The sequence below is a fragment of the Ranitomeya imitator genome, chromosome 2 (genome assembly GCF_032444005.1).
Source record: "Ranitomeya imitator isolate aRanImi1 chromosome 2, aRanImi1.pri, whole genome shotgun sequence".
Taxonomy (NCBI): Eukaryota; Metazoa; Chordata; class Amphibia; order Anura; family Dendrobatidae; genus Ranitomeya; species Ranitomeya imitator.
In genome coordinates this window covers 56031611-56041939 of record NC_091283.1, presented here as the reverse complement: position 1 = coordinate 56041939, position 10329 = coordinate 56031611, and positions in this window count along the sequence as shown.

Here is a 10329-nt window from a genome sequence, read left to right as displayed (position 1 = left end):
GCCGGACTGGCCATTTGGCAATTCTGGCAAATGCCAGAAGCTGGTTGTGGGCTGCCTTGTGTGCCATGTTGTTAACAGAATCAATGTTCTCAAGACACCCAAACTGTTAACAGTTGTGACGGAGCACAAAGCCGATCACTCCATCACTTACCCCAGCAGGCCATGGGTATAATTAGAAATATTGGTGTTGTAGTAAATCTTCCTTTCCTCCATCCAGGGTAATAGTAGTAATATATCCCATCTGGTACTTGGGGATGGGGACAACATGGGCTGATTTCAAATGCCAGGGCTGAATTTCATCCCCAGTCCGTACCTGACTGAGGACAGAACTAAGGCAGCGCAAAACTATTTTACTCAACTGTAGGCAATTATTTGTATTGGAGAAAAGGTTGTATATATTATATTCCAAATGTTTTATTAGTCCCAGTAGGAGAACACCATGTGATCTTGTGTGTACTACGTGCCAAAAGGTTGACTTTGATGCTGCAGCCACTGCACCAGAGAGTTAGCTGTATTGTACTTATTAGGCCACGTGCACATGTTCGGTATTTTACATCAATATTCTTAAGCCAAAATCAGGAGTGAAACAGAGGAAAAGTATAAGGCTATGTGCACACGTTGCGGAATTGCCGCCGAAATTCCGCAACTCCCTGCCCGGGTAAAATGCATGTGGAATTGGCATGCGTATTCCAGCTAAACACTAGCGTTTTACAAGTATAATTAGCTTGCAGAATGCTAGCGTTTTCCAAGCGATCTGTAGCATCGCTTGGAAAACTGATTGACAGGTTGGTCACGCTTGTCAAACATAGTGTTTGACAAGCGTGACCAGCTTTTTACTGTTGATGCTGCCTATGCAGCATCAATAGTAAAAAGAAATAATGTTAAAAATAATAATTAAAAAAAAATCATGATATTCTCACCTTCCGGCAGCCCCCGCAGCCTTCCCGCTCCTCGCGATGCTCCCGTTCCCAGTGATGCCTCGCGACAATGACCCCAGATGAGATCACGCGAGACTGCTATGTCATCACAGGTCATTGTCGCAAAGCATCACTGGGAACGGGAGCATCGCGAGGAACAGGAAGGCTGCGGGGGCCACCAGAAGGTGAGAATATCACGATTTTTTATTCTTTTGTTTACAGGTATATGGTTCCCAAGGCCTGGAGGAGAGTCTCGTCTCCTCCACCCTGGGTGCCATCCGCACATGATCCGCTTACTTTGCGCATGGTGGTCATAGCTCCATGCGGGAAGTAAGCGGATCAATGCATTCCTATGTGTGCGGAATTCCCGCGATTCCGCACAAAGAATGAGCATGCTGCGTATTTTTCCGCAATGCGATTCCACCGCAGAAAAATACACAGCATTAGCACAGCATTGCAGAATCCCATTGAATTCAATGGGCTGTATTGTGTATGCGTTTTCACAGTGAAAAAACACAGCAAAAACGCATACAATCCGCAATGTGTGCACCCTCGTTGGCTGTCGCTGCTTCCTGTTCTGGCTGCATCTTCTGTATGCGGTCACGTGGGGCCGCCGATTACAGTCATGAATATGCGGCTCCACCCCTATGGGAGGTGGAGCCGCATATTCATTACTGTAAATGAGCGGCCCCACGTGACCGCATACAGGAGAAGATGCGGCCAGAACAGGAAGCAGCGACAGCCAACGAGGGAGCTGGGTGAGTATTGTCAGAACAGCGGGCGGGTGCACAGGGGGTGGGAGGGCGGGGGGCACATAGATCTTTATTTTAAACACTTATTCATATCTTCTCTGCAGCAAACGCTGCTGCAGGGAAGATATGAATCACGGCTTCAGGACCAGTGGGGGGGACAGCGCTTAATGTAGCGCTGTCTCCTGCACGGCACACGGACTGCACACGGACAACGTCCGTGTGCTGTACGTGTTTTACACGGACCCATTGACTTTAATGGGTCCGTGTAATACGTGCGCTCCCACGAACACTGACATGTCTCCGTGTTTGGCACACGGAGACACGGCCCGCAAAAAATCAATGACATCTGCACAGATGCATTGATTTGTATGTGTCTACGTGTGTCAGTGTCTCCGGTACGTGAGGAAACTGTCACCTCACGTACCGGAGACACTGACGTGTGAAACAGGCCTTAGGCCAGTCTCAAACGTCCAGATATTTCCGGTACCGGAAGAAACGGTCCTGGAGCTATCCGTGTCCGTGTGTGCACGTAGGCCATCCCCGTGTCATCCGTGTGCTGTACGTGTGTCCATGTTTATCGTCCGTGTGCTGTCCGTGTCCGTATATTGAAACAATTTGTTTCAATTTTAACCCTATGACAGCACACGGACAGCGCACAGACGGCATCCGTATGTGGTACGTGTTTACACGCACCCATTGACTTTAATGCGTCCGTGTGATCCGTGCGCTCCCACGAACACTGACATGTCTCCGTGTTTTGCACACGGACACACGGTCCGTGAAAACACGCTGACATGTGCAGAGACACATTTATTTCAATGTGTCTACGTGTGTCAGTGTCTCTGGTACGTGAGGAAACTGTCACCTCACGTACCGGAGCCACTGACGTGTGAAACCGGCCTTACAGTGGTTTCCAAATGTGAAGTGTATGAGCTGAGCTGTAGTACCTGAGTACAGCCACTATGCATTGTATGGCGCTGTGCTACGCTGGCTGAGTAACTACATCTGGCATCCTGCAAACAGCTGTTCGCTGAAGGTGCCAGTAATAGACAAACCCTTTACTTGGCACAGTGCATTTTGCCAAATCTTATGGTCATTGTCCCAAAGCCTGAGGAGGCTGCAATCATAGAATGTGTTGGAAGGGACTTCCAGGGTCATTGTTTCCAACCCCCTGCTCAATGATTCTGATGACAGGTGCAGGCACGGAGACCAATTTCTCTATCCAATTCTCCAAATACAGCAATATCTTCATTCTTCCTGCCTGAATATACAGTTAGGGCCAGAAATATTTGGACAGTGACACAATTTTCGCGAGTTGGGCTCTGCATGCCACCACATTGGATTTGAAATGAAACCTCTACAACAGAATTCAAGTGCAGATTGTAACGTTTAATTTGAAGGGTTGAACAAAAATATCTGATAGAAAATGTAGGAATTGTACACATTTCTTTACAAACACTCCACATTTTAGGAGGTCAAAAGTAATTGGACAAATAAACATAACCCAAACAAAATATTTTTATTTTCAATATTTTGTTGCAAATCCTTTGGAGGCAATCACTGCCTTAAGTCTGGAACCCATGGACATCACCAAACGCTGGGTTTCCTCCTTCTTAATGCTTTGCCAGGCCTTTACAGCCGCAGCCTTCAGGTCTTGCTTGTTTGTGGGTCTTTCCGTCTTAAGTCTGGATTTGAGCAAGTGAAATGCATGCTCAATTGGGTTTAGATCTGGAGATTGACTTGGCCATTGCAGAATGTTCCACTTTTTGGCACTCATGAACTCCTGGGTAGCTTTGGATGTATGCTTGGGGTCATTGTCCATCTGTACTATGAAGCGCCGTCCAATCAACTTTGCAGCATTTGGCTGAATCTGGGCTGAAAGTATATCCCGGTACACTTCAGAATTCATCCGGCTACTCTTGTCTGCTCTTATGTCATCAATAAACACAAGTGACCCAGTGCCATTGAAAGCCATGCATGCCCATGCCATCACGTTGCCTCCACCATGTTTTACAGAGGATGTGGTGTGCCTTGGATCATGTGCCGTTCCCTTTCTTCTCCAAACTTTTTTCTTCCCATCATTCTGGTACAGGTTGATCTTTGTCTCATCTGTCCATAGAATACTTTTCCAGAACTGAGCTGGCTTCTTGAGGTGTTTTTCTGCAAATTTAACTCTGGCCTGTCTATTTTTGGTATTGATGAATGGTTTGCATCTAGATGTGAACCCTTTGTATTTACTGTCATGGAGTCTTCTCTTTACTGTTGACTTAGAGACAGATACACCTACTTCACTGAGAGTGTTCTGGACTTCAGTTGATGTTGTGAACGGGTTCTTCTTCACCAAATTAAGTATGCGGCGATCATCCACCACTGTTGTCATCCGTGGACGCCCAGGCCTTTTTGAGTTCCCAAGCTCACCAGTCAATTCCTTTTTTCTCAGAATGTACCCAACTGTTGATTTTGCTACTCCAAGCATGTCTGCTATCTCTCTGATGGATTTTTTCTTTTTTTTCAGCCTCAGGATGTTCTGCTTCACCTCAATTGAGAGTTCCTTTGACCGCATGTTGTCTGCTCACAGCAACAGCTTCCAAATGCAAAACCACACACCTGGAATCCACCCCTGACCTTTTAACTACTTCATTGATTACAGGTTAACGAGGGAGACGCCTTCAGAGTTAATTGCAGCCCTTAGAGTCCATTGTCCAATTACTTTTGGTCCCTTGAAAAAGAGGACGCTATGCATTACAGAGCTATGATTCCTAAACCCTTTCTCCGATTTGGATGTGGAAACTATCATATTGCAGCTGGGAGTGTGCACTTTCAGCCCATATTATATATATAATTGTCTAAGGGTTTTTCCGTCTGTCTGTCTGTCTGTCCTGGAAATCCCGGCTCTCTGATTGGTCGAGGCCGCCAGGCAACGGGCACAGCGACGATGATGTCATAAAGGACGTAGACATCTCACGTTTCTGATTCAGCAACGAGCACAGTATCGACGTAGATGTCATAATGGTTGCCATGGCGATGATGATGTCATAAAGGTTGCCTCGACCAATCAGCGACGGGCACAGTCTGCCGCGAATTCTGGAATCATCATTGTCCATATACTACGGGGACATGCATATTCTAGAATACCCGATGCGTTAGAATCGGGCCACAATCTAGTTATATATATAATTGTATTTCTGAACATGTTTTTGTAAACAGCTAAAATAACAAAACTTGTGTCACTGTCCAAATATTTCTGGCCCTAACTGTATGAAGACATTGATATATTTGTTGATTTGAATCCCACTAATGACCACTGAGAAAGGTGGCGTTAACATATAGTCAGCTAAAATACAAAGGGAATCTGTCAGTTTGTGCTGCCTACACGAGTGGCAGCATGAATCAGAGCTTGGCTCCACGATTGTAGAGGTTTATCTTTCCGTGAAATGCTCCTACATTTCAAAGAAAATATAGTTGGAAGCAGCGTTGAAATGAAGCACCTTGGGCCCACCACAGAAAATCATTCTTGGGGCCCACTATGTAGCTACATAGAAATAAATACAAGTCCATCAATTGTGCGGTAAAACACGCTAATATCAGGGTATAATGCAGCCCCCCTCACATAGTGTAATGTAGCCCCCTCAGAGTATAATGCAGCCCCCTCATAGGGTATAATGCAGCCCCACTCATAGGGTATAATGCACCCCCTCATAGGGTATGATACAGCCCCCCTCATATAGACTAGTGCAGTCCCCCTAATAGGATATAATGCAACCCCCTTCATAGGGTATAATGCAGCCCCCCTCATAGTGTATAATGCAGCCCCCCTTATAGGATATAATGCAGACCCCTGACATAGAATAATGCAGCCCCCCTCATATGGTATAATGCAGCCCCCTTATATACAATAATTCAGCCCCCTTCATATGGTATAATGCAGCCCCCCTTATATAGAATAATGCAGCCCCCCTCACAGGGTATAATGCAGCCCCCTTATAGGATATAATGCAGCTCCCCTCATATGGTATAATGCAGCCCCCTTATAGGGTATAATGCAGACCCCTGATATAGAATAATGTAGCCCCCATCATAGGGTATAATGCAGCATCCTCCCACACAGAATATAATGCAGCCCCAGATGGAATATAATGTAGCCGTCCCCCCCCATAGAATATAATCCAGCCCCGCAGTCCTACAGTCTTATGGCCACCAGGACTCACTCACTGAGATATATATATATATATATATATATATATATCTCAAGAGGTAGAGCTACTGGCGGACATATAATCATATATATATATAATCATATATATATATATATATATATATATATATATATATACACTGCTCAAAAAAATAAAGGGAACACTTAAACAACAGAATATAACTCCAAGTAAATCAAACTTCTGTGAAATCAAACTGTCCACTCAGGAAGCAACACTGATTGACAATCAATTTCACATGCTGTTGTGCAAATGGAATAGACAACAGATGGAAATTATTGGCAATTATCAAGACACATTCAATAAAAGAATGGTTCTGCAGGTGGGGACCACAGACCACATCTCAGTACCAATGCTTTCTGGCTGATGTTTTGGTCACTTTTGAATGTTGGTTGTGCTTTCACACTCGTGGTAGCATGAGACGGACTCTAGAACCCACACAAGTGGCTCAGGTAGTGCAGCTCATCCAGGATGGCACATCAATGCGAGCTGTGGCAAGAAGGTTTGCTGTGTCTGTCAGTATAGTGTCCAGAGGCTGGAGGCGGTACCAGGAGACAGGCCAGTACACCAGGAGACGTGGAGGGGGCAGTAGGAGGGCAAAAATCCAGCAGCAGGACCGCTACCTCAGCCTTTGTGCAAGGAGGAGCACTGCCAGAGCCCTGCAAAATGCCCTCCAGCACCAGCAGGCCACAGATGTGCACCTGTCTGCACAAATGGTTAGAAGCCAACTCCATGAGGATGGTTTGAGTGCCCGACGTCCACAGATGGGGGTTGTGCTCACAGCCGAACACCGTGCAGGAGGCTTGGCATTTGCCACAGAACACCAGGATTGGCAAATTCGCCACTGGCGCCCTGTGCTCTTCACAGATGAAAGCAGGTTCACACTGAGCACATGTGACAGACGTGACAGAGTCTGGAGACGCCGTGGAGAGCGATTTGCTGCCTGCATTGTCCTTCAGCATGACCGGTTTGGCAGTGGGTCAGTAATGGTGTGGGGTGGCATTTCTTTTGAGGGCTGCACAGCCCTTCATGTGGTCGCCAGAGGTATCCTGACTGCCATTAGGTACTGAGATGAGATCCTCAGTCCCCTTGTGAGACCATATGCTGGTGCGGTTGGCCCTGGATTTTTCCTAATGCATGACAATGTCAGACCTCATGTGGCTGGAGTATGTCAGCAGTTCCTGCAAGATGAAGGCATTGATGCTATGGACTGGCCTGCCCATTCCCCAGACCTGAATCCGATTGAGCACATCTTGGACATCATGTTTCGCTCCATCCAGGGGTGGATTAAGGGTAGCCAGGGCCCCGGGCTGTTCAGACACTGTGGGCCCCCCGGGTCATGTGACGGGGGTCATGTGACGGGGGTCATGTGACGGGTGACAGGGGTCATGTGACGGGGGTCATGTGCCATACCCGAGCCAGATTATTCCAGAAAAATGGCCGGGCCCTACTCTACTGTAACCTATTAAATATTTGTTAAAATCTGCAATACAATTTAGGTATATTTTGACCAATAATATCACATACAAGGAACAAATACCACCGCACCATGACCAGACCACAAATTACAACCACAGTGATCGAATAATATCACATACAAGGAACAAATACCACCGCACCATGTCAAGACCACATATTACCATTTGGTGACCAAATAGCACATACAAGGGACAAATACCACAACACCATTTCCAGACCACATATTACCACCACATAGTGACTGAATACTACAATACTGATCAGTAATAAAAAAGAAAACAAAAAAACAAACAAACACAATACTATAACACTATAAGTGCCAGTATTCACAGGAGATCTGTACTTAGTATGCAGTGTCTGTGTAGAGGTAATACAGAGATCACTGGTGGTATTATACACAGGAGCTCTGTATATAATGTATATGGAATACAGTGATCACTGGTGACATAGTACACAGGAGCTCTGTATATAGTATACAGTGTATAGTGTCAGTGTATAGGTAACACTGACTCACCAGTGACGTCTCTAGGTGAAGTCCTTCATCTTTCATCCAGCAAAGACCGCCATCATTTTTTCTAGCCAGGACTCGTTTCTGCAGGAAATAACACAGTTATCTCGAGCTCCGCTTGCAGAACACATTACTTAATTTTTCACAACTTCTACATTACAACACGAAGAAAAAAAGGCGACAGTGTCACTCTGCACAGTAACAGGACCGCCCCCCCATTTAAAACAGTATACTCAAAAAAATAAAATAAATACATCACTGCAGTAATAATATCCCTTAATTAGCCCCTATGGTAATAATATTCCCCACCCTGGCCCCGTGTGTCTCATTCCTGGCTCCAGCCATATGTTCTCGCATCCTGCACTCATGACTATCCATTCTACACCATATGATCTCCCCATCCTGCCCCATCTGTCTCCATCGTATCCATCCTGCCCCATGATCCAATCCTGCCCCGTGTCTCCAATCATGCCACGTGTCTACATTCTGCCCATGCCTCCAGTCCTGCCCCCAGTGTGTCCAGCAATCTGCCCCAGTGTGTCCAGCATATTGCTCCAGTGTGTCCAGCATTGCCCCCAGACAGTGTGTCCAGCAATCTGTCCCAGTGTCTCCAGTATTGCCCCCAGTGTGTCCAGCAATCTGCCACAGTATGTCCAGCATTGCCCCCAGACAGCGTCAAGCAATCTGCCCCAGTGTATCCAGCATATTACCCCCAGTGTGTCCAGCATATTACCCCCAGTGTGTCCAGCATATTACCCCCAGTGTGTCCAGCATATTACCCCCAGTGTGTCCAGCAATCTGCCCCAGTGTGTCCAGCATATTACCCCCAGTGTGTCCAGCAATCTGCCCCAGTATGTCCAGCATATTGCCCCAGTGTGTCCAGCATTGCCCCCAGACAGTGTGTCCAGCAATCTGCCCCAGTGTCCAGCATTGCCCCCAGACAGTGTGTCCAGCAATCTGCCCCAGTGTGTCCAGCAATCTGCCCCAGTGTGTCCAGCAATCTGTCCCAGTGTCTGACTCCAGCATATTGCCCCCAGTGTGTCCAGCAATGTGCCCCAGTGTCCAGCATTGCCCCCAGACAGTGTCCAGCTATCTGCCCCAGTGTGTCCAGCAATCTGCCCCAGTGTGTCCAGCATATTACCCCCAGTGTTCCAGCATATTACCCCCAGTGTGTCCAGCATATTACCCCCAGTGTTCCAGCATATTACCCCCAGTGTGTCCAGCATATTACCTCCAGTGTGTCCAGCATATTACCCCCAGTGTGTCCAGCATATTACCCCCAGTGTGTCCAGCAATCTGCCACAGTATGTCCAGCATTGCCCCAGACAGTGTCCAGCAATCTGCCCCAGTGTGTTCAGCATATTACCCCCGTGTGTTCAGCATATTACCCCCAGTGTGTCCAGCATATTACCCCCAGTGTGTCCAGCATATTGCCCCCAGTGTGTCCAGCATATTGCCCCAGTGTCTCCAGCATTGCCCCCAGAAAGTGTGTCCAGCAATCTGCCCCAGTGTCTCCAGCAATCTGCCCCAGTGTCTCCAGCATTGCCCCCAGTGTGTCCTCCAGCAATCTGCCCCAGTGTCTCCAGTATTGCCCCCAGTGTGTCCTCCAGCAATCTGCCCCAGTGTCTCCAGTATTGCCCCCAGTGTGTCCTCCAGCAATCTGCCCCAGTGTCTCCAGTATTGCCCCCAGTGTGTCCTCCAGCAATCTGCCCCAGTGTCTCCAGTATTGCCCCCAGTGTGTCCTCCAGCAATCTGCCCCAGTGTCTCCAGTATTGCCCCCAGTGTGTCCTCCAGCATTGCCCCAGTGTGTCCTCCAGCATTGCCCCAGTGTGTCCTCCAGCATTGCCCCCCAGTGTGTCCACCGTAACCGTTAGCTTATCAAAAAAAAAAAAAAAAAAAACAGTCTCCTCACCTGTCCGCGCTCCAGGCGGCGAGCTCCTTCCAGCAGCGCACACTCGCCGGCAACTGACAATGACGTCAGACGCCAGCGACGTGTGCGCTGCGGCCGACATCAGCTGCCAGCCTCCAATTGGCTGGCGGCTGTTGTTGTTAACTATTGATGTGCGGGCGCGCGCCCGCACATCAATAGGAAACCGCCGCAGCGCCGGAAGGGGCCCGGTGAGCAGAGGAGAAGGGGCCCAATGCGGGCCCCCTCTCTCTGCCCACCGGATCCGGGGGCACATACATGCCGGCCCGGCGGTGGGCATTCAATCACAGACGATTAGTGGAGGGTCAATCTGTGCGGCAGCCCAGGGCCCCCCCAGACCACTGGGCCCTGGGCTACCGCCCATATTGACCCTCTGATAATCCGCCCCTGGCTCCATCCACCATCGTCATGTTGCACCACAGACAGTCCAGGAGTTGGCGGATGCATTGTCCTGCATTAGGAGGAACCCAGGGCCCACCGCACCAGCATGCGGTCTCACAAGGGGTCTGAGGATCTCATCTCGGGAACCTAA